Raw genomic sequence first — 25,997 nt, 5'->3', positions numbered from 1 at the left:
AAATCAAAACACCAAATGTACAAAAACAAAGAGAAAGAATATTAAAAGCAGTAAAGGAGAAATGTCAAGTTACATATAAAAATTATATCAGACTTCTGAGTAGACTACGAAAGCCAGAAGATTCAGAAATGATGTCATACAGACCCTAAGGGAATAAAAATTCCAGCCCCGGCTACTATATTCAGCAAAACTCTCAATTAACATAGATGGAGAAACCAAGATATTTCATGAGAAAATCAAATTTGTATAGTGTCTTTCTATAAGTCCAGTCCTACAAAGGATAATAGAGGGAAAACTCCAAAACAAGGAAGGAAATTATACCCTAGTAAAAAGCAAAAAATAATTATTTTCAACAAACCCAAAAGAAGATAGTCACTCAAACATAATTCCACCGGTAACAACAAAAATAACAAAAGGCAACAATCACTTCTTAATATCTCTTAATATCAATGGACTCAGTTCCCCAATAAAAAGACATAGAAGTACTGATATATAAGAAAAGAGAACCCTAATTTTGCTGCATCCAGGAAATGCACCTCAGTGATAAAAACAGACACTACCTCAGAGTAAAGGACTGGAAAACATCCAAGAAAATGGTCCCAAGAAACACGATGGAGTAACCATTCTAATATTGGATAAAATCAACTTTCAACCAAAAGTTATCAAAAAAAAAAAAAGACAAGTAAGTACACTATACTTGTCAAAGCAAAAATCTACCAAGATAAACCTTTCAGTTCTGAACATCTATGCTCCAAATGCAAAGGCACCCACATTCACAAAAGAAACTTCATTAAAGCTCAATGCACACATAGCACCTCATACAATAACAAAGGGAGACTTCAACACTCCGTTCTCATCAAAGGAGAGATCATGGAAACAGAAACTAAACAGAGACACAATAAAACTCACAGAAGTTATGAACCAAATGGATTTAACAGAAATCTATAGAACTTTTCATCCTAAAACACAAGAATATACCTTCTTCTCAGCAGTACCTAGTACCTTCTCAAAATTGGCCATATAATCGATCACAGAATAGGCTGCAGCAGATACAAGAAGACTGAAATAATTCCTTGCATACTATCAGATCACCACAGACTAAGGCTGGCCTTCAATAACAACAAAACCAGCAGAAAGCTCACATATACCTGAAAGCTGAACAATACTCTACTTAATAATAACTTGGTCAAGGAAGAAATAAAGAAAGAAATTAAAGATGTTTTAGAATTTAATGAAAACGAAGGCACAACATACCAAACTTATGGGACACAATGAAAGCAGAGTGCTAAGAGGAGAACTCATAGCTCTGAGTGCCTCCAAAAAGAAACTGGAAAGAACATACATTAGCAGCTTGACAGCACACCTGAAAGCTCTAGAAGAAAAAGAAGCAAACACTCCCAAGAGGAGTAGAAGGCGGGAAATAATCAAACTCAAGGCTGAAATCAACCAAGTTGAAACAGGTAGAGAACTATACAAAGAATTAACAAAACCAGGAGCTGGCACTTGAAGAAAATCAACAAGATAGATACTTAGCCAGACTGACCAATGGGCATAGAGAGAGTATCCAAATTAACAAAATCAGAAATTAAATGGGAGACATAACAACAGAATCTGAGGAAATTAAAAATTATCAGATCCTTCCACAAAAGCCTTTTCTCAAGAAAACTGGAACATCTGGATGAAATGGACAATTTCAGATACAAAGTACCAAAGTTAAATCAGGACCAGATAAACCATCCAAACTGTCACATAACCTGTAAAGAAATAGAAGAGATCAGAGATTACAAAAAGTCTCCCAACCCCCTTCCCCCCCAAAAAAGCCCAGGAGCAGATGGGTTTAGTGTAGAATTCTATCAGACTATCAAAGAAGACCTAACACCAATACTCTTCAAACTATTCCACAAAATAGAAACAGAGGGACTACTGTCCAATTTGTTCTATGAAGCTATAATTATGCTTATACCTAACTACACAAAGATCCAACCAAAGAGCAAGAACTTCAGACCAGTTTCTCTTATGAAGATCAGTGCTTAAATACTCAATAAAATTCTTGCAAACCAAAGCCAAGAACACATCAAAATGATCATCCATCATGATAAAGTATGCTTCATCCCAGGGATGCAGGATGGTTCAATATACATAAATCCATTAACATAATCCACTATAGAAACAAACTCGAAGAAAAAAACCACATGATGATCTTATTTGACAACATTTAACACAACTTCATGATAAAACTCTTGAAACTGTAAAACTCAGGAACTCACAAATTCAAATGCCATACCTAAACATAGGAAAAGCAATACACAGCAAATCAGTAGCAAGCTTCAAAGTAAATGGAGAGAAACTTGATGCAATCCCACTAAAATCAGAGACTAGACAAGGCTACGTACTGTTCTCTTGAAGTCCTAGATAGATTGATTAGAAAACAAAATGAGGCCAAAGGATACAAATTTGAAAGGAAAAAGTCAAACTATCACAGTTTGTAGATGATATGATACTAAGCATAAGTGGTCCTAAAAGTTTCATCAGAGAACTCCTAAACCTGATAAACAACTTCAGCAAAGTGTCTGGATATAAAATTCACTCAAATCAATCGCCTTCCTCTACTCAAAGGATGAACAGCCTGAGGAAAAAATTTAGGGAAATGACACCCTTCACAATAGTCACAAATAATATAAAATGCCTAATTGTGACTCTATGCAAACAAGTGAAAGATTTGTATGACAAGAATGTGAAGTCTCAGAAGAAAGAAATCAAAGATCTCAGAAGATTGAAAGATCTCCCATGCTCATGGCTTAGCAGGACTAATGTAGTAAAAAATGGCCTTCTTGAAAAAAACAATCTACAGATTCAATGTAATCCCCATCAAAATTCAAACTCTTTTCTTCATAGAGTTAGAAAGAGCAATTTGCAAATTCATTTGGAGTAACAAAAAAACTCACAATAATAAAAACTATCCTCAACAATAAAAGAACTTCTGGGTAAATCTCCATCCCTAACTTCAAGCTGTAATACAGAGCAATAGTGATAAAAACTGTATGGTCTGGTACAAAGACAGTCAGATAGATCAATGGAAGAGAATTGACAACCCAGAAATAAACCCATACACCTAAGGTCACTTGATCTTTGACAAAGAAGCTAAACACATTCAGCAGAAAAAAGACAGCATTTTCAACAATGATGATGAATCAACTGGAGGTCAGCATGTAGAAGAATGCAAATGAATCTATTTTATCACCTTGTACAAAGCTCCATTCCAAGTGGATCAAGGACCTCCATATATGAGCAGATATACTTAATCTAACAGAAGAGAAAGTGGGGAAGAGTCTCGAATATCTTGGCACAGGGGAAAATTTCCTGATGAGAACACCCATGGTTTTCACTCTAAGAATCAACTAATGGGACCTCAGAAAATTGCAAAGCTTCTGTAAGGTAAAGGACACTGGCAGTAGGACAAAACAGCAACCAACAGATTGGAAAAAGATCTTTAACAATTCTACATCTGATAGAGAGCCAATGTCTAAGAACTCACGAAGTTAGACTCCAGAGAACTAAATAATCCTATTTAAAAATGAGATACAGAGCTAAATAAAGAAACCTCAATTGAGGAATATCAAATGGCGGAGAAGCACCTAAAGAAATGTTCAACATCCATAGTAATGGAAATGAAAATCAAAACCACCTTGAGATTCCACTTTGCACCAGTCAGAATGACTAAGATCAAAACCTCAGGTTACAGTAGATGCTGGCAAGGATGTGGAGAAAGAGAAAACACTCCTCCATTGTTGGTGGGATTGCAAGTTGGTACAACCACTCTGGAGATCAGTCTGGTGGAAATAGTAACACCTGAGGACCCAGCTATACCACTCCTGGCATATACCCGAAAGATGTTCCAACACATAACAAGGACACATGCTCCACTATGTTCATAGCAGTTTAATTTATAATAGCCAGAAGCTGGAAAGAAGCCAGATATCCCTCGACAGAGGAATGGATGCAGAAATTGTACGTTTACACAATGGACTATGACTCAGCTATTAAAAACAATGACTCCATGAAATGCTTAGGCAAATGGATGGAAGTAGAAAACACCATCCTGAGTGAGGGAACTCAATCACATAAGAACACACACACATATGCATTCACTGATAAGTGGATATTAACCCAAAAGCTCAGAATAGAATTCAGAAACTCAAGAAAAAGAAAGACAAAAGTGTAGGTGGTTCAGCATTTCTTAGAAGGGGGAACAAAATACTCACAGGAGGAAATACGGAGACAAATGTAGAGCAGAGATGGATGAAAAGGCCATCCAGAGACTGCCACACAAGGGTTGCATCCCGCATGCAGTCAACAAACCCAGACACTATTAGGGATGCCAAGAGGTACATGCTGACAGGAGCCTGATGTAGCTGTCTCCTGAGAGGCTTCGTCAGAGTCTGACAAATACAGAGGCAGATGCTTGTAGACAACTTTTGGACTGAGAACAGGATCCCCACTGGAGGAGTTAGAGAAAGGACTGAGGTAGCTGAGGGGGTTTGCAACCCCATATCAAGAACAACAATGTCAACCAACAGAAACCCCAGAACTCCCCGGGAGTAAACCATCAACTAAGGGTACACCTGAAGCCAAACATGGCTCGTAGAATATGCAGCAGAGGATGGGCTTTGTTGAGCATCAGTGGGAGGAGAGGACTTTGGTCCTGTGAAGACTTGCCACAATGGAGGAGAATGCTAGAGTGGGGAGGCAGGAAGTTGGATGGTTAGGAGAGCACCCTCATAGAGGCAGAGTGTGGGGGGATGGGCTGAGGGATGTCCGAAGGGGAAATCACAAAGATGGATAACTTTTGAAATACAGATAAAAAAGCATCCAATAAAGAAATGAAGATAATTTTTTAATTAAAATATAATTTTGTTTTGCCTTTCCTTTTCTCCCAAAGCCCTCCTCTGTACTTCCCTTCTTTCTTTCAAAATCATGGACTCTTATGTTAGGTCGTTATTTTTATACAAAATGAAGAGAACTCCTTAGTGTTCTGTCGTTCTTTGTTTAGAGATAGGGCTGTGTGAAATTTCCCTCTTCTTTGTTAGCATTTCTAATGTTGATGTACATTTTCAGGGCCTGTTCGTTTAAATACCATGCTTAACGGTTATTTCTTTTAGACATAATTATGTAGTTGCAGCATTCTTGCTTCTCTAATCATTCTGTCCTGTTCTCTCCAATGTTTCCTGAGCCATAGATTCAGAAATTGCATTGTGCATGTTTCACCTGGGACTGGGCATCTCACGGTCACTCGTTCTGTTTTCTTTTTCTTTTTCCTTCCTTTTTTTTTTGGCTTGTTACAAAGAAAAGTGTCTGATGAAGCATAAGATCTACACTGGGCATGAAGATAAAAATTGAGGATGTGTATAAAATTATTATTTTGGGGAAGATTTCAGGGTGTACTTGGACGATGGGAACAAAGGGTTTATTTGTCTTACATATAAGTACGGCATGCTAACTGATTATGCCCCTGGAGCTCCTTATTTGGCTAACATAGGGTGAGTCACAGTCCTTTGAGAAAACATGATATAGAAATTCAAGGCTGAAACCTACAGGTAAGACCTAAAGTAGAGACTATCAAGGAACACTGCTTACTCACTTGTTCCTCATGCCTTGATTATCTCACTTTCTTATGTAAGACAAGAGCACCTGTCCAGAAGTGGCACTGCTTACATTTTAATCATCCATCAGTAGAGACATTTTCTTCCTTTCTCTCTTGTTCTTTATTTTTCTTTTATTGAAATATAGGTATTTTTCATATAATATATTCTGATTTTAGTTTCCCCTCTCCCAACACCTCTCAGATAATTGTTGCCTCCTTTCCTGTCCAAATCCATACCATTTCTTTCCCTCATTAGAAAAACAATCTAAAAAGTTGTAGCAAAATAAAATTAAAACAAAAACAGATGAACCAGATTAGGACAAAACAAACAGAATAAATATAGCCAAACAAAAAAGCACCATTACACATATACACACAGAGGCATACTCTTTGCTAACACAGGATTCTCTTAATATAACGAAGGAAATCATATTACATACATAAATGACCTGTAAGGTTAAAAAATTACCAACAAAGCATTATACAACAGAGAAACAAAGAAATTCCAGAAATTCATTGAGTTTATTTTGTGTTGGCCACCTACTGCTGGTCATGGAGCTTGCCTTTAAGAGTGGTTTGTGTCCTCAATGAGACCTCATTGGAGAAAACTAAGTTTTTATTTGCAAGTGGTTAATGATTGAAGATAGTTTCTGGGTTATGAATGGAAACATATTTTCACTTCTGCTCTCAGTTCTGGGACCCCATCTTGCCCAGACTTGTGCTGCCAAAGTCTATGATTTAATGTATATTCTGGTTCTGTATGCTGATTCTGTTGCACTCAGACGACCTTGCTCCTTGATTCTCTCCATTTCCTATGGCTCTTGCAATGTTTTCTTAAACGTTGTTTTTTTCTGAAACAAGTCCCTATGATTGCTTAGGGTTAAAGAGTGTCTTCTTCTTCTTCTTCTTCTTCTTCTTCTTCTTCTTCTTCTTCTTCTTCTTCTTCTTCTTCTTCTTCTTCTTCTTCTTCTTCTTCCTCTTCTTCCTCTTCCTCTTCCTCTTCCTCTTCCTCTCCTTCTCCTTCTTCTTCTTCTCCTTCTCCTCCTCTTCCTCCTCCGCCTCTTCCTCCTCCTCCTCCTCCACCTCCTCCTCCTTTTCCTCCTTCTTCTCTTAAGAAATTGACTTTCAAGCAGAAGTTTGAACATATAAGTATATTAAAAGGATACTAACCACTCAGAATACTAAGAGGAGAACACATCAAGGGATGAGACAACAAGGCAATTAGAAAACTGCAGCTACTTCTGTTCATCTATAATTCCCACAAATGTGACTAATAGTTAAGACTAGAACAATTTGATGGGTCAACATACTTCCAAATCACCATCCACTTGAGCACAGATTATTTGGAAAGGTCTTGAATTTCTTTATTCTGATGCAGCTGGGAGTTGAAGGATTGCTTAAAATTCAGGGAAAAAGAGGATAGATACAATATGGGAGCAGAATGAATTATATTAACTTTGAGAAGGATTTTAGTTAATAGAAATGCATTATTCTTACATACAAGAGTCTTAAGTAGAAACCTGGTGAAATAAATATAAAAAACTAGATGTAATTATCATATACTGCAGACGACTGCTAGCAGTTTAAATAAGATGTGAGACTTCTGTAGAGTTTAAAGGTTTTGGCCTTTTGTTGTGGCAGTCTCTCTGGCACTGTGTCCCTACCCTTTGGCTAGTTCTTTACCTCCATGCTCTGTAAAACCCTACCAACTCTGTTTTTGAGAAGAAGCACTATTTTGTGCTATACGTCATGAGGAGTTAAACTCCAGTTCCAAGAGGAAAACCACAAAGTCCATTTGAGCAAACATCCTATGACACCCTACTGCCCTTAGCAACAGCCAGTCATGCTACAGCAGCAAGGTCAGTGTATATATAGATAACCTAAGACATCCTGCAGAAAATAGATAACCTGGCCATCCTGAGGCAGGTGGTCCCCTGTCTGTGTTTGTTTCCTGCAGATCACACCAGAAATATGGTTTGTAAAATATTAACTTACTGATACATATGGAAATTCCCTAAGCTTGCTGTAACCACAATAAATACCCTGTTTTCCTAGACTCAGGACTTTTACCTTTGAATAGCTGAAGGGGACAGTAACAGTCTTTGTTCACTAGCTCCTGGTATAAACCCTTGTGTGTTGTCATCAGAATTGGCTCTTCAGTGGTCTTTGTGGTCCCTGTGACTTGGGCATAACTCTCCTGTTCCCACCCATACTGTTTCTTTTCCTGTCTCCTTGGATTTTCCTCCCTATTCTTGAGTCTTCTCTGTCTCTTTGCCTGCCTGAAATTTCTACCCCTTACTTCCTGTCCTAGATAGGTATTGGCTGTCATATACTTATTATAATCAGTGAACAGTAAGAAGAAGCCTGGCCCATCTCTTAGGAGTGCCTTTAGGCAACGAGGGATGTCTGACCTGAATGTTTTGGGTACATGTGGAAGGACAAACGTTTCCTAATAGAAATCCCAGTTATGGGCCATAAAAATGACAATACCATAATCCTGCCAGGATTTAGTTCTCTGCCAGTACAGAATTAGGAATTGAAATATAGACACACCTTAATACAATGTGTAGAAAGATCATCCTAACAGTCATAGAAAAGAAAGGGACAGAGTCAAATTGATTATGTATTTCAGGTAACAGAAATCTTCTGAGAGATAATACACGAGGACAGAAAAAAACGATGATTCAATGAGGCAAAATTTAAGACCAAGTTGGGGGTAATTCTTAGTAGTTGTAGTGATATGAAAAGGACTTCAAAGGTACTTTGTAAAATAAATAACAATAATTTTCTATGTTTTATCAAATGTAATTACTTTAATGGGTCAAAACAACATGCACTTGTCTTGGGTTTCCCGTGGATATGAAGTTGAGCAGATTTTCTTTAGACTTCTCTTCACGATGCCACAAAGGTCCAGTCTTAAGTGGAGTGCACTCTTTGATAGAGCTCTGCATCATCTTTGATGTTCACATTAGTATTTTCTTTGCAATTGTAGTACTGAGAGTGTGGCTTTAACACTGATTTTCACCTGGTCTTCATAGTTCTTAGAGAGCCTCACCCCTACCATGTCACCCTAATACAAATCTTCCCTACAGATGATCTCTTTTCGAGTCCTTAAGAAGAGCTCCTGTTAAATCCTGAGAATGATGAGAACAGCTACCCTCCTTCAGTGCAATTCAATGTAGCCTAATTAGTAGGATGTCTTCGCATCACATTTTCCATTTGTGCCTGGCTCAATAAAAGTCACAGAATCTGACACTGCCAAGAGAAAGGAGTGACGTAAGTATGTGCCTCTTTGAGGTCTAAGGTTCTTTTCTTAAATCCTGCCTACCACAGTGAAGCTTCTCAAAGACAACCATAGATTTGAGAACATGAAGTTAAACTTAATATATGGGATTATTTAGATGGTTTATCTGATCCTGATTGAGCACATGAAGCTCAAGAAGAAGGATCGCCAAAGTGCGGATGCTTCAATCCTTCTTGGAAGAGAGGACAAAAATATTCATAGGTGGAGACATGGAGATAAAGTTTGGACCAGAGACTGAAGGAACAGCCATTCAGAGCCTGTCCACCTAGGGATACTGCCCATATACATATAGCCACCAAACCCAGACAATACTGCTCGTGCCAAAAAATGCATGCTGACAGGAGCCTGATGTAGCTCTCTCCTGAGAGGCTTTGCCAAAGCATGACGAATACAGAGGCGAATGCTCATAGCCAACCATTGAAGTGAGAAATGAATTCCCATTGGAGAAGTTAAAGAAAGGATTGAAGGAGTTGAAGGGGTTTGCAACCCCATAAGAACAACAATACCAACCAACCAGAGCCCCGGGGGACTCAACAACCATCCGAAGAGTACACATGGACAGACCCATGGCTCCCGCTGAATATGTAGCAGAGGATGGCCTTGTTGGGCACCAAAGGGAGGAGAAGCCCTTGGTCCTGCCAAAGATGGACCTCCCAGTGTAGGGGAATGTCTGGGCAGAGAGGCGGGAAAGGGGACATTTCCCGATAAATATTCGATAAAAAGAATAATAAATAATTGAAAGTTAAGTTAGTTTTAAAGAAACTAATATAAAAGAAAATAAAATAAGGAACATTCTTGAATATATAAAGATAAAGGAGAAAATATATATGTCATTTTCATAGTGTGGTTGGACAGACTGTAGCCTTTGATACTGGCATTTTGATTCAGAAGTGAAATTACTCTCATTTATCTATTCCTATGCAAATACAACTAATGGGACATTTTTGTAACCAGAGTATCTATCTATCTATCTATCTATCTATCTATCTATCTATCTATCTATCTATCTACCTATCATCTATCTATCTGTGTATTTTAAATCTACTTATTTGGGACACTAAAATCATTAAATATAATCAATTATATTTATTAATAATTAATATAGATGCTCTATACTATGCTCAGCACTGTACATAATCTAAATGTATCATATTGATATTTTGCACATATATTCTATCACTGCTTACATTTGCTGAGGGAAGGACATAAGTACATTCATGTTGTCTGTGACAAAATCATTAGGGTGATGTAATGGAAACTTAGAGGCATGCTCGAAAAATGTTTGCAAATGATTCAAATGGAAGTTAATTTGGAGAGTCCACACTTTTCTAATAGTACCTCATCAATACTCTAATAAATCTTTAAATTGAAACAGACTGTGAATTTATTAAATAAGAAATATCATAAGAAATTAGTTAAAAAGTGAAATGAAAACTTTGCACTACTAAGTAAAAATAGGAAAAACCTTCAAAGTCAATAACAATAGTAGCCAACTTTGTTACAAATTTGTTCCACTATTTAATAATGCATAAACTAATTATAAAAGAAACTAATTGAGCCTCAGAACTTTGATTTCTTGTTCCCAAGCTAATTCTTTCTTCAAATCTAAGAGGTGATTATCAACTAGAACTAGATTTTGAAAGAAAAAAATACTTTCATGAATCATTTGAAGGTGAGAGAATCTAAAACCTGTAGACCGTGTGTCAAGTCTGGACAAATGTCCTAATTCATTGTAATGAAAATTGTGAGTATTGTATTGTATTTTACAATATATTTCAATGATGATGTTTTCTGGAGAGTGTTGGTGGATATTTAGTCTGTTCACATTAAGCTCTACACAGACCTTTATTAAAAACTGCAACTAAAGGAGAAAATTCTTATTATTCATTTCTACTATATAAATTATTAGAAAATATGTATAAAGATAAGTCATAAAATAAAAAACAAAACAAAACAAGGGTCTCAACCTTCTATGGCGTGAAAGATAACTACACATATTCCCATGATACCATTCATTGTCATAGATGCTTTCTCAGACCTTAAGACTAAGAAATAAACTTTGGTCTTGTTTCTACTCTGATGTTGTAGCTGACTTTTAAAAACAATCTCTGTGAATTAAACAAGATCCTGAAATGTGTGTTGTGAAACAGAAACTTCAGTCTACATCCACTGGATTTCAGGGCCTGTGTGGCGTGCTCTCAAACTTCGTTCTTATCCAGAGAATATCTTTGAATGGACTTTATTATTTTTGAGACATTAACATTTTAGCTATAAGTGTGTTAGTTAAGAATTGCCACACTTGGAGACCTAAGCTTCTTATTTCTGGACTAACCCCAAATACATTGTAGAAAATTTCCATTGCATATTCTATTTAGAGTAGAAACCATCTATTGAAATTTAGGTTTCAATAGGAGTGCTTGCAGATTAAAAAAAAAAAACAACAAGGAATCTTTCAGAAATATGCACACAAAAACTGGACTGGAAATGTAATCTTGAGTGCTACACAATAAGGAGAAAGCACAATAAAGTTTTGCAATCGATATTGTGTGTATGGCCAGGACTGCCATACAGGGAGACAAGAGGGCAGATTTACTATGAGAGTGTTATATGAATTTTATTACGTCAATATAAACCTTCTAGTTTAAAAAAAGAATGTGCACAAAAATGTGCTGACTCAAAATAACGAACAGAACAAAGAAAAGCTTGATATTGTGTTTTGTGAAATTCAGATGTTATCATTAGGCGTGCTATACAAGAATATGATATATTTGAAAGTGCCCTTAATAGTAAAGCTTGTAATAGTAAAGTTGAACCTATGGAAACCTATTGGACCCTGATGTTTTTTATTTCTTTTATCTTATTTTTTAGTTACTATGATATACAGAGCATTCTATCTTTAGGAAATATTTAAATATTCTTAATTCATCCATCATTTTATACCTTATATATACATGAGAAGCATCTTTGTAAAAAATCATAATTCACTTCAATTGGTTGACTGGCACCTAGTAGATTCTTGAAAAAAATTAAGACAGGGAAATTCTTAACTAAGGAAACAAATAACTCTCTACACATAGATTTCTGTAGTTCCTAAACCTCATCAGAGAAGGTTCTTTGTATAATAGACAGCAGTTAACATTGCTGTCATCTAATCAAAAGCAGAGAATAGATGTTAGAGAGGTGCTCAATCGCAAATTAGACATCTAAGTTATCCTACGAAGTGTCAGAGGCTATCTCAGAAGAGAGCAAGGGACGATTTTAGAAGCCAGAGGTTACAACAAAACAATGTACTCTGGACATCACAGCACTAATGAATTCATTAGCTTACAACATATCTGCACAAAACCCACACAAGACCAAACCAGTCAACATTCTAGCATGAAATTAAGACAGTCAAGAGTACAACCACTCAATGAAAAGCTCTTGGCAATTAGTACCCCATTTTTAATAGGGTTATTTGATTCTCTAGAGTCTAACTTCTTGAGTTCTTTGTATATATTGAATATTAGCCCTTTATCAAATATAGGATTGGTAAAGATCTTTTTCCAATCTTTTGGTGGCCATTTTGTTCTAATTACAGTGTCCTTTGCCTTACAGAAGCTTTGTAATTTGATGAGGACACATTTGTCAATTTTTAATTTTAGAAAATAAGCCATGGGTGCTCTGTTAAGGAAAATTTCTCTTGTGCTCCTGTGTTCAAGGCTCATCCCCATTTTTTCTTCTATTAGTTTGAGTGTATCTCGTTTTATGTGTAGGTCCTTGATTCACTTTGACTTGAGCTTTGTACAAGGTAAGAATGGATTCACTTGCATTCTTCTACATGCTGACCACAAGTTGAATCAGCACCATTTGGTAAAAATGCTATCTTTTTTCCATTGAATGGTTTTAGCTCCTTTGTCAAAGATCAAGTGATCATAGGTTCATGTCTAGGTCTTCAATTCTATTCCACTGATCTTCCTACCTGTCTATTTCTCAATACCATGCAGTTTTTATGACTATTGTCCTGTAATGCAGCTTGAGCTCAAGGACAGTGATTTCCCCAAGAAATTCAGTTTTTTGAGAATAGTTTTTACTATTCTGGATTTCTTTGTTATTCCAAATGAATTTGCAAATTGTTCTTTCTTGGTCTATGAAGAAGGAATTGTGTTGGAATTTAATGGGGATTGTATTGAATCTGTAGATTGCTTTCAGCAAAATGGCCGTTTGTACTATATTAATCCTGCCTATCCATGAGCCTTCGGGGATCTTTCCAACTTCTGAGATCTTTTTTCTATTTCTTTTTTCAGAGACTTGAAGGTCTTGCCATATAGATCTTTCACTTGCTTGGTTAGGTTCACGCCAGCTATTGTATATAATTTATGACTATTGTGAAGGGTGTCATTTCCATAATTTCTTCTCAGCCTGTTTTTCCTATGAATAGAGGAAGGTTACTAATTTGTTTGAGTTAATGTTATATACAGCTACTTTGCTGAAGTTGTTGATAACCTGTAGGAGCTCTTTGGTGAAATTTTTGGTGTCACTAAAGTATACTGTCATATCATTTGCAAATAGTGTTATTTTGGCCACTTTCCTTCCAATCTGTATCCCTTTGACCTTTGTTTGTTTTTTAATTGCTCTATCTACGACTTCAAGTACTATAATGAATAGGTAAAGAAAGAGTGGGCAGCCTTGTCTCATCCCTGATTTTAGTGGAATCGCTTTAAGTTTCTCTCCATTTAGATTGATGTTGGCTAGTTGCCTGCATATTGCTTTTACTATGTTTAGGTATGGGCTTTGAATTCCTGAATTCCTGTTCTTTTGAAGACTTTTAACGTGAATGGATGCTGAATTTTGTCAAATGCTTTTTCAGCATCTAATGAGGTGATCATGTGGTTTTTGTTTTCCCCTTTGAGTTTGTTTATATAGTAGATTATGCTATTTAATCTCCTTACATTGAATCATCCCTGCATCCCTGAGATGAAGCCTACTTGATTATGATGGATGCTCCTTTGATATGTTTTTGTATTCAGATTGAGAATTTGATATAGTGTTTTTGCATTGATATTCATAAGGGAAATTGGCCTAAAGTTCTTGTTCTTTGTTGGATCTTTGTGCGGATTAGGTAAAAGTGCAATTGTGGCTTGATAGAATGAATTCGATAGTGTTCCTTCTGCTTCTATTTTGTGGAATAGTTTGAAGAGTATTGGTATTGGGTCTTCTTTGAAGATCTGATAGAATTTTGTGCTAAACCCATCTGGTCCTGTGACTTTTAATGACTGCTTCTATTTCTTTATGCTCTCAAAGTTTCTTTTTGGAAGCACTCAGAGCTATGAGTTTTCCTCTTAGCACTGCTTTCATTGTGTTGCATGATTTTGGGTATGTAGTGCTTCCATTTTCATTAAATTCTAAAATGTCTTTGATTTCTTTAATTCTTCCCTGAGCAAGTTATCATTGAGTAGAGAGATGTTCAACTTCCATTTGTATGATGGCTTTCTGTTGCTTTTGCTGTTATTGAAGACCAGCCTTAATCCATGGTGATCTGATAAGATGCATGGGATCATTTCAATCTTCTTGTATCTATTGAGGCCTGTTCTGTGATCGATTATATGATCAATTTTTGAGAAGGTACCATGAGGTGTTGAGAAGAAGATAGATTCTTTTGTTTTAGGGTGAATGTCTAGTGCAGAGACCTAAGGGAAGGCCATCCAGAGATTGCCCTGCCCCCCATCTATCCCATATACCGACACTAAACCTAGACACTATTGCAGGGGTCAAATAGTGCTTGCTGACAGGAGCCTGATACAGCTGTCTTCTGATAGGCTCTGTGAGAGCCTGACAAATACAAATGGGCATGTTTGCAGGAAACCATTGTACTGAATGCAGGAAACTCAATTGAGGAGTTCGGGAAAGAACTGAAGGAGCTGAAGTGGTTTATAAGCCCATAGGAAGAATAACAATGTCAAGCACCCAGATACCCCAGAGCTCCCTGGGACTAAATCACCAACCAAAGAGTACACACAGAAGAAACTATGGCGCCAACCACATATGTAGCAGAGGATGGGCTTGTTGAGCATCAATGAGAGGAAAGGTTCTTGGTTTTGTGAAGGCTCAGTGCCCTAGTGTAGGGGAATGACATGGCTGTGAGGTAGAAGTGGGGGGGGTTGAGCACCTTTATAGAAGCAGAGGGATGGAGATGGAATAGGGTGGTTACAGAGGGGAAAATGGGAAAGGAGATAATATAAATTCTCCAATAAAAATGGAATAAGGATCTTTAGTAATAAAATTACTCCATCAAACATAAAGAAAATCAAATAATAAACCATATATAAATACATGAGCAGGAATAACAAGATCATATCCATCAATGCAGAAAATGCTTTTACAAATACCAACAGCCTAAGCCTAAAGACATGAAAAAGAAATCATGCAAAGTAGCACTATTAAGAAAATGAGTAACTTCTCTAGATTTGAAAAACAGCTTTTCAGAGAAATTAATCAAAAAGAAGTCCACTCCATGATTAAAAAAAAATGTAAAATACCCAGAACCAAGCTAATGGGGAGGTGAAAGTTTAATTCCATTAAATAATTCAAACACTGAAGAAAGCAAGAGAAGATGTTCAGGGTTTGTTGATTTCATAAACCTATATATTGTTATAATTAGTACTCTTAAAAATATTGATTAATACTACGAAAATGATTTTATAACTGCAAACAATCTACAGATTTAATGAAAACTCCTTCATAAGTCTAATGAAACATTTGGAAGAACTATGTGGACATTCCTAAAGCTCACATAGAGGCAAAGCCAGTGTCAAATAGCCAAGGAAATTGTAAAACCAAAGCAGAAATCTCCTGTTGTTATACTACCTGTGATCTGAGCTCATATTATATTCCAGAAAAAGCACAATAGCATGGTTCTTGTAAAAGACAACCTAAAATAAACCCAGGATTCAACAATTACAACAACTATCCAAGTAATTTTTTTATTGGATATTTTTTAATTTACCTTTAAAATGTCATTCCTTTCCCCGGTTTCCCGGACATAAGCCCCCTATCCTCCCCCCTCCCCTTCTTCCATAAGGGTGTTCCCCTCCCCATCCACCACTCCTTTTCCCCCTTGGCATTCCCCTACACTGGGAGTCCAACCTTGGCAGAACCAAGGGATTCTCCTTCCACTGGTGCCCAACAAGGACATTCTTTGCTACATATAAAACTGTGGCCATGGATCAGTCCCATGGGTCAGTCCACATAGTCCTTATATAGTGGTTTAATCCCTGGGAGCTCAGGTTGTTTGGCATTGTTGTTCTTATGGGGCTGCAAACCCCTTCAGCACTTTCAATCCTTTATCTAATTCCTCCAACCGGGGTTCCATTCTCAGTTCAATGGTTTGCTGCTAGCATTTTCCTCTGTATTTGATATGCTCTGGCTGTGTCTCTCAGGAGACATATATATCTAATTCCTGTCAGCATGCACTTCTTAGCTTCATCAATCTTATCTAGTTTTGGTGGCTGTATATATATGGGCCACATGTGGGACAGGCTCTGAATGGCTTTTCCTTCAGTCTCTGCATCAAACTTTGATTCTATATTCCCTCCTATGAATATTCTTGTTCCCCCTTTTAAGAAGCAGTGCAGCATCCGCACTTTGGTCATCCTTCTTCTTGAGCTTCATGTGGTCTGTGGATTGTATCTTGGGTAATCCAAGATTTTGGGCTAATATCCACTTATCAGTGAGTACATACCATGGTTTTTTTTTTTGTGATTGGGTTACCTCACTCAGGTGGTATTTTCTAGTTCATTTCATATGCCTGTGAATTTCATGTAGTTATTGTTTTTCATAGTGGAGTAATACTCCATTATGTAGATGACCACATTTTCTGTGCTCATTCCTTTTATGAAAGGCATCTGGGTTCTTTCCAGCTTCTGGCTATTATAAATAAGGCTGCTATGAACATAATGGAGCATGTGTCTTTGTTGTATGTTGGGACATCTTTTGGGTATATGCCCACGAAAGGTATAGCTTGATACTCAGGTAGTGGAATGTTCGATTTCCTGAGGAACCTCCAGACTGATTTCCAGAGTGGTTGTACCAGCTTGCAATCCTCCCAATAGTGGAGGAGTGTTCCTCTTTCTCCACATCCTCGCCAGCATCTGCTGTCACCTGAGTTTTTGATCTTAGCCATTCTCACTGGTGTGAGGTGGAATCTCATGGTTGTTTTGATTTGCATTTCTGTGATGACTAAGGATGTTGAACATTTCCTTAGGTGCTTTTTGGCCATTCAAAAGTTCTCAGCTGTGAATGATTTGTTTAGGTCTGTAGCCCAATTTTTAATAGGGTTACTTGGCTCTCTGAAGTCTAACTTCTCGAGTCCTCTGTACATTTTGGATATTAGCCCTCTATCAGATGTAGGATTGGTAAAGATCTTTCCCAATCTGTTGGTTGCCATTTTGTCCTAATAACATGTCCTTTGCCTACAGAAGTTTTACAGTTTCACGAGGACTCATTTGTCGATTCCTGATCTTAGAGCATAACCCATTGGTGTTTTGTTCAGGAAAATTTCCCCAGTTCCCTTGTGATCAAGATTTTTCCCCACTTTTTTTTCTATTAGTTTGAGTGTATCTGTTTAATATGGAGGTCATAAATCCACTTGGACTTAAGCTTTGCACAGGGTGGTAAGCATAGATTGATCTGCATTCTTCTACATGCTGATCTCCACTTGAACCAGCACCATTTGTTGAAATGCTATCTTTCTTCCATTGGATGGTTTTTGCTCCTTTGTCAAAGATCAAGTGATGACAGGTGTGTGGGTTCATTTCTGGGTCTTCAATTCTATTCCACTCATCTACTTACTTGTCTCTTTACCAATACCATACAGTTGTTATCACTATTGCTCTGTAATATTGCTTGAGATCAGGAACTTTGATTCTCCCAGAAGTTCTTTTGTTGTTGAGTACAATTTTCACTATCCTGGGTTTTTTGATATCTCAAATGAATTTGCAAACAGCTCTTTCTAACTCTATGAAGAATTGGGATGGAATTCAGTAAATTTTAAAGGTTGAAAAAGCACATAGTAGAGAAAAGAGACAAGATAATCTCTTCAACAAATATTTGTGGGAAGTTACAGTTTCTGTAATGCAAATAGATCCATATCTCTCACCCTGTTTAAAAAAATCAACTGAGAGTAGATCAAAAATCTTAGTACAGGACATAAAACTGAAGAAGTGAGACAGATGAAATGGTGCATGATATCCCAGGCTCCGCCAAGTTACTTCTAGACAGGACTCTAGTAAAGCAATTAACCACCCCAGAGCTGATTAATTAAAAGTCACGTCATTGCCTTTCTTCCATATAATAGCAAAAGAAACCATGAACAGAGTGAAGAGACAGCCTAACTCTCTCAACTATCCATCCAGCGAGAGATTATTCTTTAAAATCTAGAATTGTAAATATTACAAACCAAAATAATAAGCCTCTCAATAAAATGGTCTAGAGTTGAAGGCATGGTTCTTAAAGAAAGATATACCAATGACCAAAATGCTTCAGAAACATTGTCATACTCTAATTATCAGGTAATGCCAATGAACACATTTCCCTGTCTATTATCCCCAGTCACAGTGACTCTATCAAGACAATGAATGATGTCAGAATCTGGCAAAAATGTGAAAAAAAGGAATATTAGTAGTAGAAATTTAAATTTAATATCAGTTCCTGGTCATACTAAATACAGATGTGGGGATTAGTGAGTACATGGAGCTCCTGGATGACCTACAATCAGTTCTCAACACACACATAAGGAAGGTCATAACTGCTGCTAACTCCAACTCTACTGGATCTGAGTTTGTCTTCTGGATTATATATACAGTTGCTCTTAAACTTGCACAGACTTTCAGAAATTCATATGTCCACACATAATTAAAAATAATAGAAGAGACTAACAAGCAGAAAGGGAAAGGCAGAGTAGGTGAAAACAGAAAACAAAAATAAAACAATAACAACCGACAATCTTGTTATTCTGTAAATTTTAAAACTTAGAGCTTTAGCTACTTAAAATTCTTACCCAGTTTTTTTCTACTACCTGACACCTACTCAATGTTCTTGAAGGATTCATTAAGACTATGGTTTTGTTTGATTCAAAGTTTGTTTGTTTTTTTAGAACCAGATATAAATGTGCTGAGATCTTTTGGAATATCAAATTAACATACATTCTAAATTTGGATACTTTTTTTATGCTTGTCCTTAGAGTTTCCCATAAATATTTAATTCTAATATTTGTGTGAAATTTTGAGCTGCACAGGGTGGTGCATGCCTTCCAGAACAGCACTAGGGAGACTGTGGCAGGGAAGCTCACAATTTCAAGATCATCAAGGAGTGCTCTTGGCTGGGTATAAAAAAAAAAAATGTAGCCCGGCCCGCAGCAGCTCTCTGCTCCCAGACCCGGTGAGAGAGAGACCCAACCGCCTGGTCAGGTGGGCACTCCTGAGGCTGCAGAGCGGAAGAGACCACCAACACTGCTCACCCCTGCCCACATCCCTGGCCCAAGAGGAAACTGTATAAGGCCTCTGGGCTCCCGTGGGGGAGGGCCCAGGAGCGGCAGGACCCCTGCCGGAGACACCGCCGGACCCTGAAGGAAACAGACCGGATAAACAGTTCTCTGCACCCAAATCCCGTGGGAGGGAGAGCTAAACCTTCAGAGAGGCAGACAGGCCTGGGAAACCAGAAGAGACTGCTCCCTGCACACACATCTCGGACGCCAGAGGAAAAAGCCAAAGACCATCTGGAACCCTGGGGCACTGAAGCTCCCGGAAGGGGCGGCACAGGTCTTCCTGGTTGCTGCCGCTGCAGAGAGCCCCTGGGCAGCACCCCACGAGCGAACTTGAGCCTCAGGACCACAGGTAAGACCAAATTTTCTGCTGCAAGAAAGCTGCCTGGTGAGCTTGGGACACACGGAAGCAGAATTTCTCTAGAACCGGGCACGTTCTGTGTTTACCGGAAGTCCCACACCCGCGGATCCCGGCCCGCAGCAGCTCTCTGCTCCCAGACCCGGTGAGAGAGAGACCCAACCGCCTGGTCAGGTGGGCACTCCTGAGGCTGCAGAGCGGAAGAGACCACCAACACTACTCACCCCTGCCCACATCCCTGGCCCAAGAGGAAACTGTATAAGGCCTCTGGGCTCCCGTGGGGGAGGGCCCAGGAGCGGCAGGACCCCTGCCGGAGACACCGCCGGACCCTGAAGGAAACAGACCGGATAAACAGTTCTCTGCACCCAAATCCCGTGGGAGGGAGAGCTAAACCTTCAGAGAGGCAGACAGGCCTGGGAAACCAGAAGAGACTGCTCCCTGCACACACATCTCGGACGCCAGAGGAAAAAGCCAAAGACCATCTGGAACCCTGGGGCACTGAAGCTCCCGGAAGGGGCGGCACAGGTCTTCCTGGTTGCTGCCGCTGCAGAGAGCCCCTGGACAGCACCCCACAAGCAAACCTGAGCCTCGGGACCACAGGTAAGACCAAATTTTCTGCTGCAAGAAAGCTGCCTGGTGAACTCAAGACACAGGCCCACAGGAACAGCTGAAGACCTGTAGAGAGGAAAAACTACACGCCCGAAAGCAGAACACTCTGTCCCCATAACTGACTGAAAGAGAGGAAAACAGGTATACAGCACTCCTGACACACAGGCTTATAGGACAGTCTGGCCACTGTCAGAAATAGCAGAACAAAGTAACACTAGAGATAATCTGATGGCGAGAGGCAAGCGCAGGAACCCAAGCAACAGAAACCAAGACTACATGGCATCATCGGAGCCCAATTCTCCCACCAAAACAAACATGGAATATCCAAACACACCAGAAAAGCAAGATCTAGTTTCAAAATCATATTTGATCATGATGCTGGAGGACTTCAGGAAAGACCCGAACACACTTAGGGAAGCACAGGAAAACATTAATAAACAAGTAAAAGCCTACAGAGAGGAATCGCAAAAATCCCTGAAAGAATTCCAGGAAAACACAATCAAACAGTTGAAGGAATTAAAAATGGAAATAGAAGCAATCAAGAAAGAACACATGGAAACAACCCTGGATATAGAAAACCAAAAGAAGAGACAAGGAGCTGTAGATACAAGCTTCACCAACAGAATACAAGAGATGGAAGAGAGAATCTCAGGAGCAGAAAATTCCATAGAAATCATTGACTCAACTGTCAAAGATAATGTAAAGCGGAAAAAGCTACTGGTCCAAAACATACAGGAAATCCAGGACTCAATGAGAAGATCAAACCTAAGGATTATAGGTATAGAAGAGAGTGAAGACTCCCAGCTCAAAGGACCAGTAAATATCTTCAACAAAATCATAGAAGAAAACTTCCCTAACCTAAAAAAAGAGATACCCATAGACATACAGGAAGCCTACAGAACTCCAAATAGATTGGACCAGAAAAGAAACACCTCCCGTCACATAATTGTCAAAACACCAAACGCACAAAATAAAGAAAGAATATTAAAAGCAGTAAGGGAAAAAGGTCAAGTAACATATAAAGGGAGACCTATCAGAATCACACCAGACTTCTCGCCAGAAACTATGAAGGCCAGAAGATCCTGGACTGATGTTATACAGACCCTAAGAGAACACAAATGCCAGCCCAGGTTACTGTATCCAGCAAAACTCTCAATTAACATTGATGGAGAAACCAAGATATTCCATGACAAAACCAAATTTACACAATATCTTTCTACAAATCCAGCACTACAAAGGATAATAAATGGTAAAGCCCAACATAAGGAGGCAAGCTATACCCTAGAAGAAGCAAGAAACTAATCGTCTTGGCAACAAAACAAAGAGAATGAAAGCACACAAACATAACCTCACATCAAATATGAATATAACAGGAAGCAATAATCACTTAATATCTCTCAATATCAATGGCCTCAACTCCCCAATAAAAAGACATAGATTAACAAACTGGATACGCAACGAGGACCCTGCATTCTGCTGCCTACAGGAAACACACCTCAGAGACAAAGACAGACACTACCTCAGAGTGAAAGGCTGGAAAACAACTTTCCAAGCAAATGGTCAGAAGAAGCAAGCTGGAGTAGCCATTCTAATATCAAATAAAATCAATTTCCAACTAAAAGTCATCAAAAAAGATAAGGAAGGACACTTCATATTCATCAAAGGAAAAATCAACCAAGATGAACTCTCAATCCTAAATATCTATGCCCCAAATACAAGGGCACCTACATATGTAAAAGAAACCTTTCTAAAGCTCAAAACACACATTGCACCTCACACAATAATAGTGGGAGATTTCAACACCCCACTCTCATCAATGGACAGATCATGGAAACAGAAATTAAACAGTGATGTAGACAGACTAAGAGAAGTCATGAGCCAAATGGACTTAACGGATATTTATAGAACATTCTATCCTAAAGCAAAAGGATATACCTTCTTCTCAGCTCCTCATGGTACTTTCTCCAAAATTGACCATATAATTGGTCAAAAAACGGGCCTCAACAGGTACAGAAAGATAGAAATAATCCCATGCGTGCTATCGGACCACCACGGCCTAAAACTGGTCTTCAATAACAATAAGGGAAGAATGCCCACATATACGTGGAAATTGAACAATGCTCTACTCAATGATAACCTGGTCAAGGAAGAAATAAAGAAAGAAATTAAAAACTTTTTAGAATTTAATGAAAATGAAGATACAACATACTCAAACTTATGGGACACAATGAAAGCTGTGCTAAGAGGAAAACTCATAGCGCTGAGTGCCTGCAGAAAGAAACAGGAAAGATCATATGTCAGCAGCTTGACAGCACACCTAAAAGCTCTAGAACAAAAAGAAGCAAATACACCCAGGAGGAGTAGAAGGCAGGAAATAATCAAACTCAGAGCTGAAATCAACCAAGTAGAAACAAAAAGGACCATAGAAAGAATCAACAGAACCAAAAGTTGGTTCTTTGAGAAAATCAACAATATAGATAAACCCTTAGCCAGACTAACGAGAGGACACAGAGAGTGTGTCCAAATTAACAAAATCAGAAATGAAAAGGGAGACATAACTACAGATTCGGAGGAAATTCAAAAAATCATCAGATCTTACTATAAAAACCTATATTCAACAAAATTTGAAAATCTTCAGGAAATGGACAATTTCCTAGACAGATACCAGGTATCGAAGTTAAATCAGGAACAGATAAACCAGTTAAACAACCCCATAACTCCTAAGGAAATAGAAGCAGTCATTAAAGGTCTCCCAACCAAAAAGAGCCCAGGTCCAGACGGGTTTAGTGCAGAATTCTATCAAACCTTCATAGAAGACCTCATACCAATATTATCCAAACTATTCCACAAAATTGAAACAGATGGAGCCCTACCGAATTCCTTCTACGAAGCCACAATTACTCTTATACCTAAACCACACAAAGACACAACAAAGAAAGAGAACTTCAGACCAATTTCCCTTATGAATATCGACGCAAAAATACTCAATAAAATTCTGGCAAACCGAATTCAAGAGCACATCAAAACAATCATCCACCATGATCAAGTAGGCTTCATCCCAGGCATGCAGGGATGGTTTAATATACGGAAAACCATCAACGTGATCCATTATATAAACAAACTGAAAGAACAGAACCACATGATCATTTCATTAGATGCTGAGAAAGCATTTGACAAAATTCAACACCCCTTCATGATAAAAGTCCTGGAAAGAATAGGAATTCAAGGCCCATACCTAAACATAGTAAAAGCCATATACAGCAAACCAGTTGCTAACATTAAACTAAATGGAGAGAAACTTGAAGCAATCCCACTAAAATCAGGGACTAGACAAGGCTGCCCACTCTCTCCCTACTTATTCAATATAGTTCTTGAAGTTCTAGCCAGAGCAATCAGACAACAAAAGGAGATCAAAGGGATACAGATCGGAAAAGAAGAGGTCAAAATATCACTATTTGCAGATGACATGATAGTATATTTAAGTGATCCCAAAAGTTCCACCAGAGAACTACTAAAGCTGATAAACAACTTCAGCAAAGTGGCTGGGTATAAAATTAACTCAAATAAATCAGTTGCCTTCCTCTATACAAAAGAGAAACAAGCCGACAAAGAAATTAGGGAAACGACACCCTTCATAATAGACCCAAATAATATAAAGTACCTCGGTGTGACTTTAACCAAGCAAGTAAAAGATCTGTACAATAAGAACTTCAAGACACTGAGGAAAGAAATTGAAGAAGACCTCAGAAGATGGAAAGATCTCCCATGCTCATGGATTGGCAGGATTAATATGGTAAAAATGGCCATTTTACCAAAAGCAATCTACAGATTCAATGCAATCCCCATCAAAATACCAATCCAATTCTTCAAAGAGTTAGACAGAACAATTTGCAAATTCATCTGGAATAACAAAAAACCCAGGATAGCTAAAGCTATCCTCAACAATAAAAGGACTTCAGGGGGAATCACTATCCCTGAACTCAAGCAGTATTACAGAGCAATAGTGATAAAAACTGCATGGTATTGGTACAGAGACAGACAGATAGACCAATGGAATAGAATTGAAGACCCAGAAATGAACCCACACACCTATGGTCACTTGATTTTTGACAAAGGAGCCAAAACTATCCAATGGAAAAAAGATAGTATTTTCAGCAAATGGTGCTGGTTCAACTGGAGGGCAACATGTAGAAGAATGCAGATCGATCCATCCTTATCACCCTGTACAAAGCTTAAGTCCAAGTGGATCAAGGACCTCCACATCAAACCAGACACACTCAAACTAATAGAAGAAAAACTAGGGAAGCATCTGGAACACATGGGCACTGGAAAAAATTTCCTGAACAAAACACCAATGGCTTATGCTCTAAGATCAAGAATCGACAAATGGGATCTCATAAAACTGCAAAGCTTCTGTAAGGCAAAGGACACTGTGGTTAGGACAAAACGGCAACCAACAGATTGGGAAAAGATCTTTACCAATCCTACAACAGATAGAGGCCTTATTTCCAAAATATACAAAGAACTCAAGAAGTTAGACCGCAGGGAAACAAATAACCCTATTAAAAAATGGGGTTCAGAGCTAAACAAAGAATTCACAGCTGAGGAATGCCGAATGGCTGAGAAACACCTAAAGAAATGTTCAACATCTTTAGTCATAAGGGAAATGCAAATCAAAACAACCCTGAGATTTCACCTCACACCAGTGCAATTGGCTAAGATCAAAAACTCAGGTGACAGCAGATGCTGGCGAGGATGTGGAGAAAGAGGAACACTCCTCCATTGTTGGTGGGATTGCAGACTGGTAAAACCATTCTGGAAATCAGTCTGGAGGTTCCTCAGAAAATTGGACATTGAACTGCCTGATGATCCAGCTATACCTCTCTTGGGCATATACCCAAAAGATGCCTCAACATATAAAAGAGACACGTGCTCCACTATGTTCATCGCAGCCTTATTTATAATAGCCAGAAGCTGGAAAGAAGCCCAGATGCCCTTCAACAGAGGAATGGATACAGAAAATGTGGTACATCTACACAATGGAATATTACTCAGCTATCAAAAACAACGAGTTTATGAAATTCGTAGGCAAATGGTTGGAACTGGAAAATATCATCCTGAGTGAGCTAACCCAATCACAGAAAGACATACATGGTATGCACTCATTGATAAGTGGCTATTAGCCCAAATGCTTGAATTACCCTAGATCCCTAGAACAAACGAAACTCAAGACGGATGATCAAAATGTGAATGCTTCACTCCTTCTTTAAATGAGGAAAAAGAATACCCTTGGCAGGGAAGGGAGAGGCAAAGATTAAAACAGAGACTGAAGGAACACCCATTCAGAGCCTGCCCCACATGTGGCCCATACATATACAGCCACCCAATTAGACAAGATGGATGAAGCAAAGAAGTGCAGACCGACAGGAGCCGGATGTAGATCGCTCCTGAGAGACACAGCCAGAATACAGCAAATATAGAGGCGAATGCCAGCAGCAAACCACTGAACTGAGAATAGGTCCCCTATTGAAGGAATCAGAGAAAGAACTGGAAGAGCTTGAAGGGG

This window comes from Rattus norvegicus, chromosome 1 (assembly GCF_021556685.1).
Source record: "Rattus norvegicus strain SHRSP/BbbUtx chromosome 1, alternate assembly SHRSP_T2T, whole genome shotgun sequence".
NCBI classification, from domain to species: domain Eukaryota; kingdom Metazoa; phylum Chordata; class Mammalia; order Rodentia; family Muridae; genus Rattus; species Rattus norvegicus.
The sequence above is the reverse complement of the archived record's forward strand: the minus strand, read 5'-3'. Positions refer to the sequence as shown.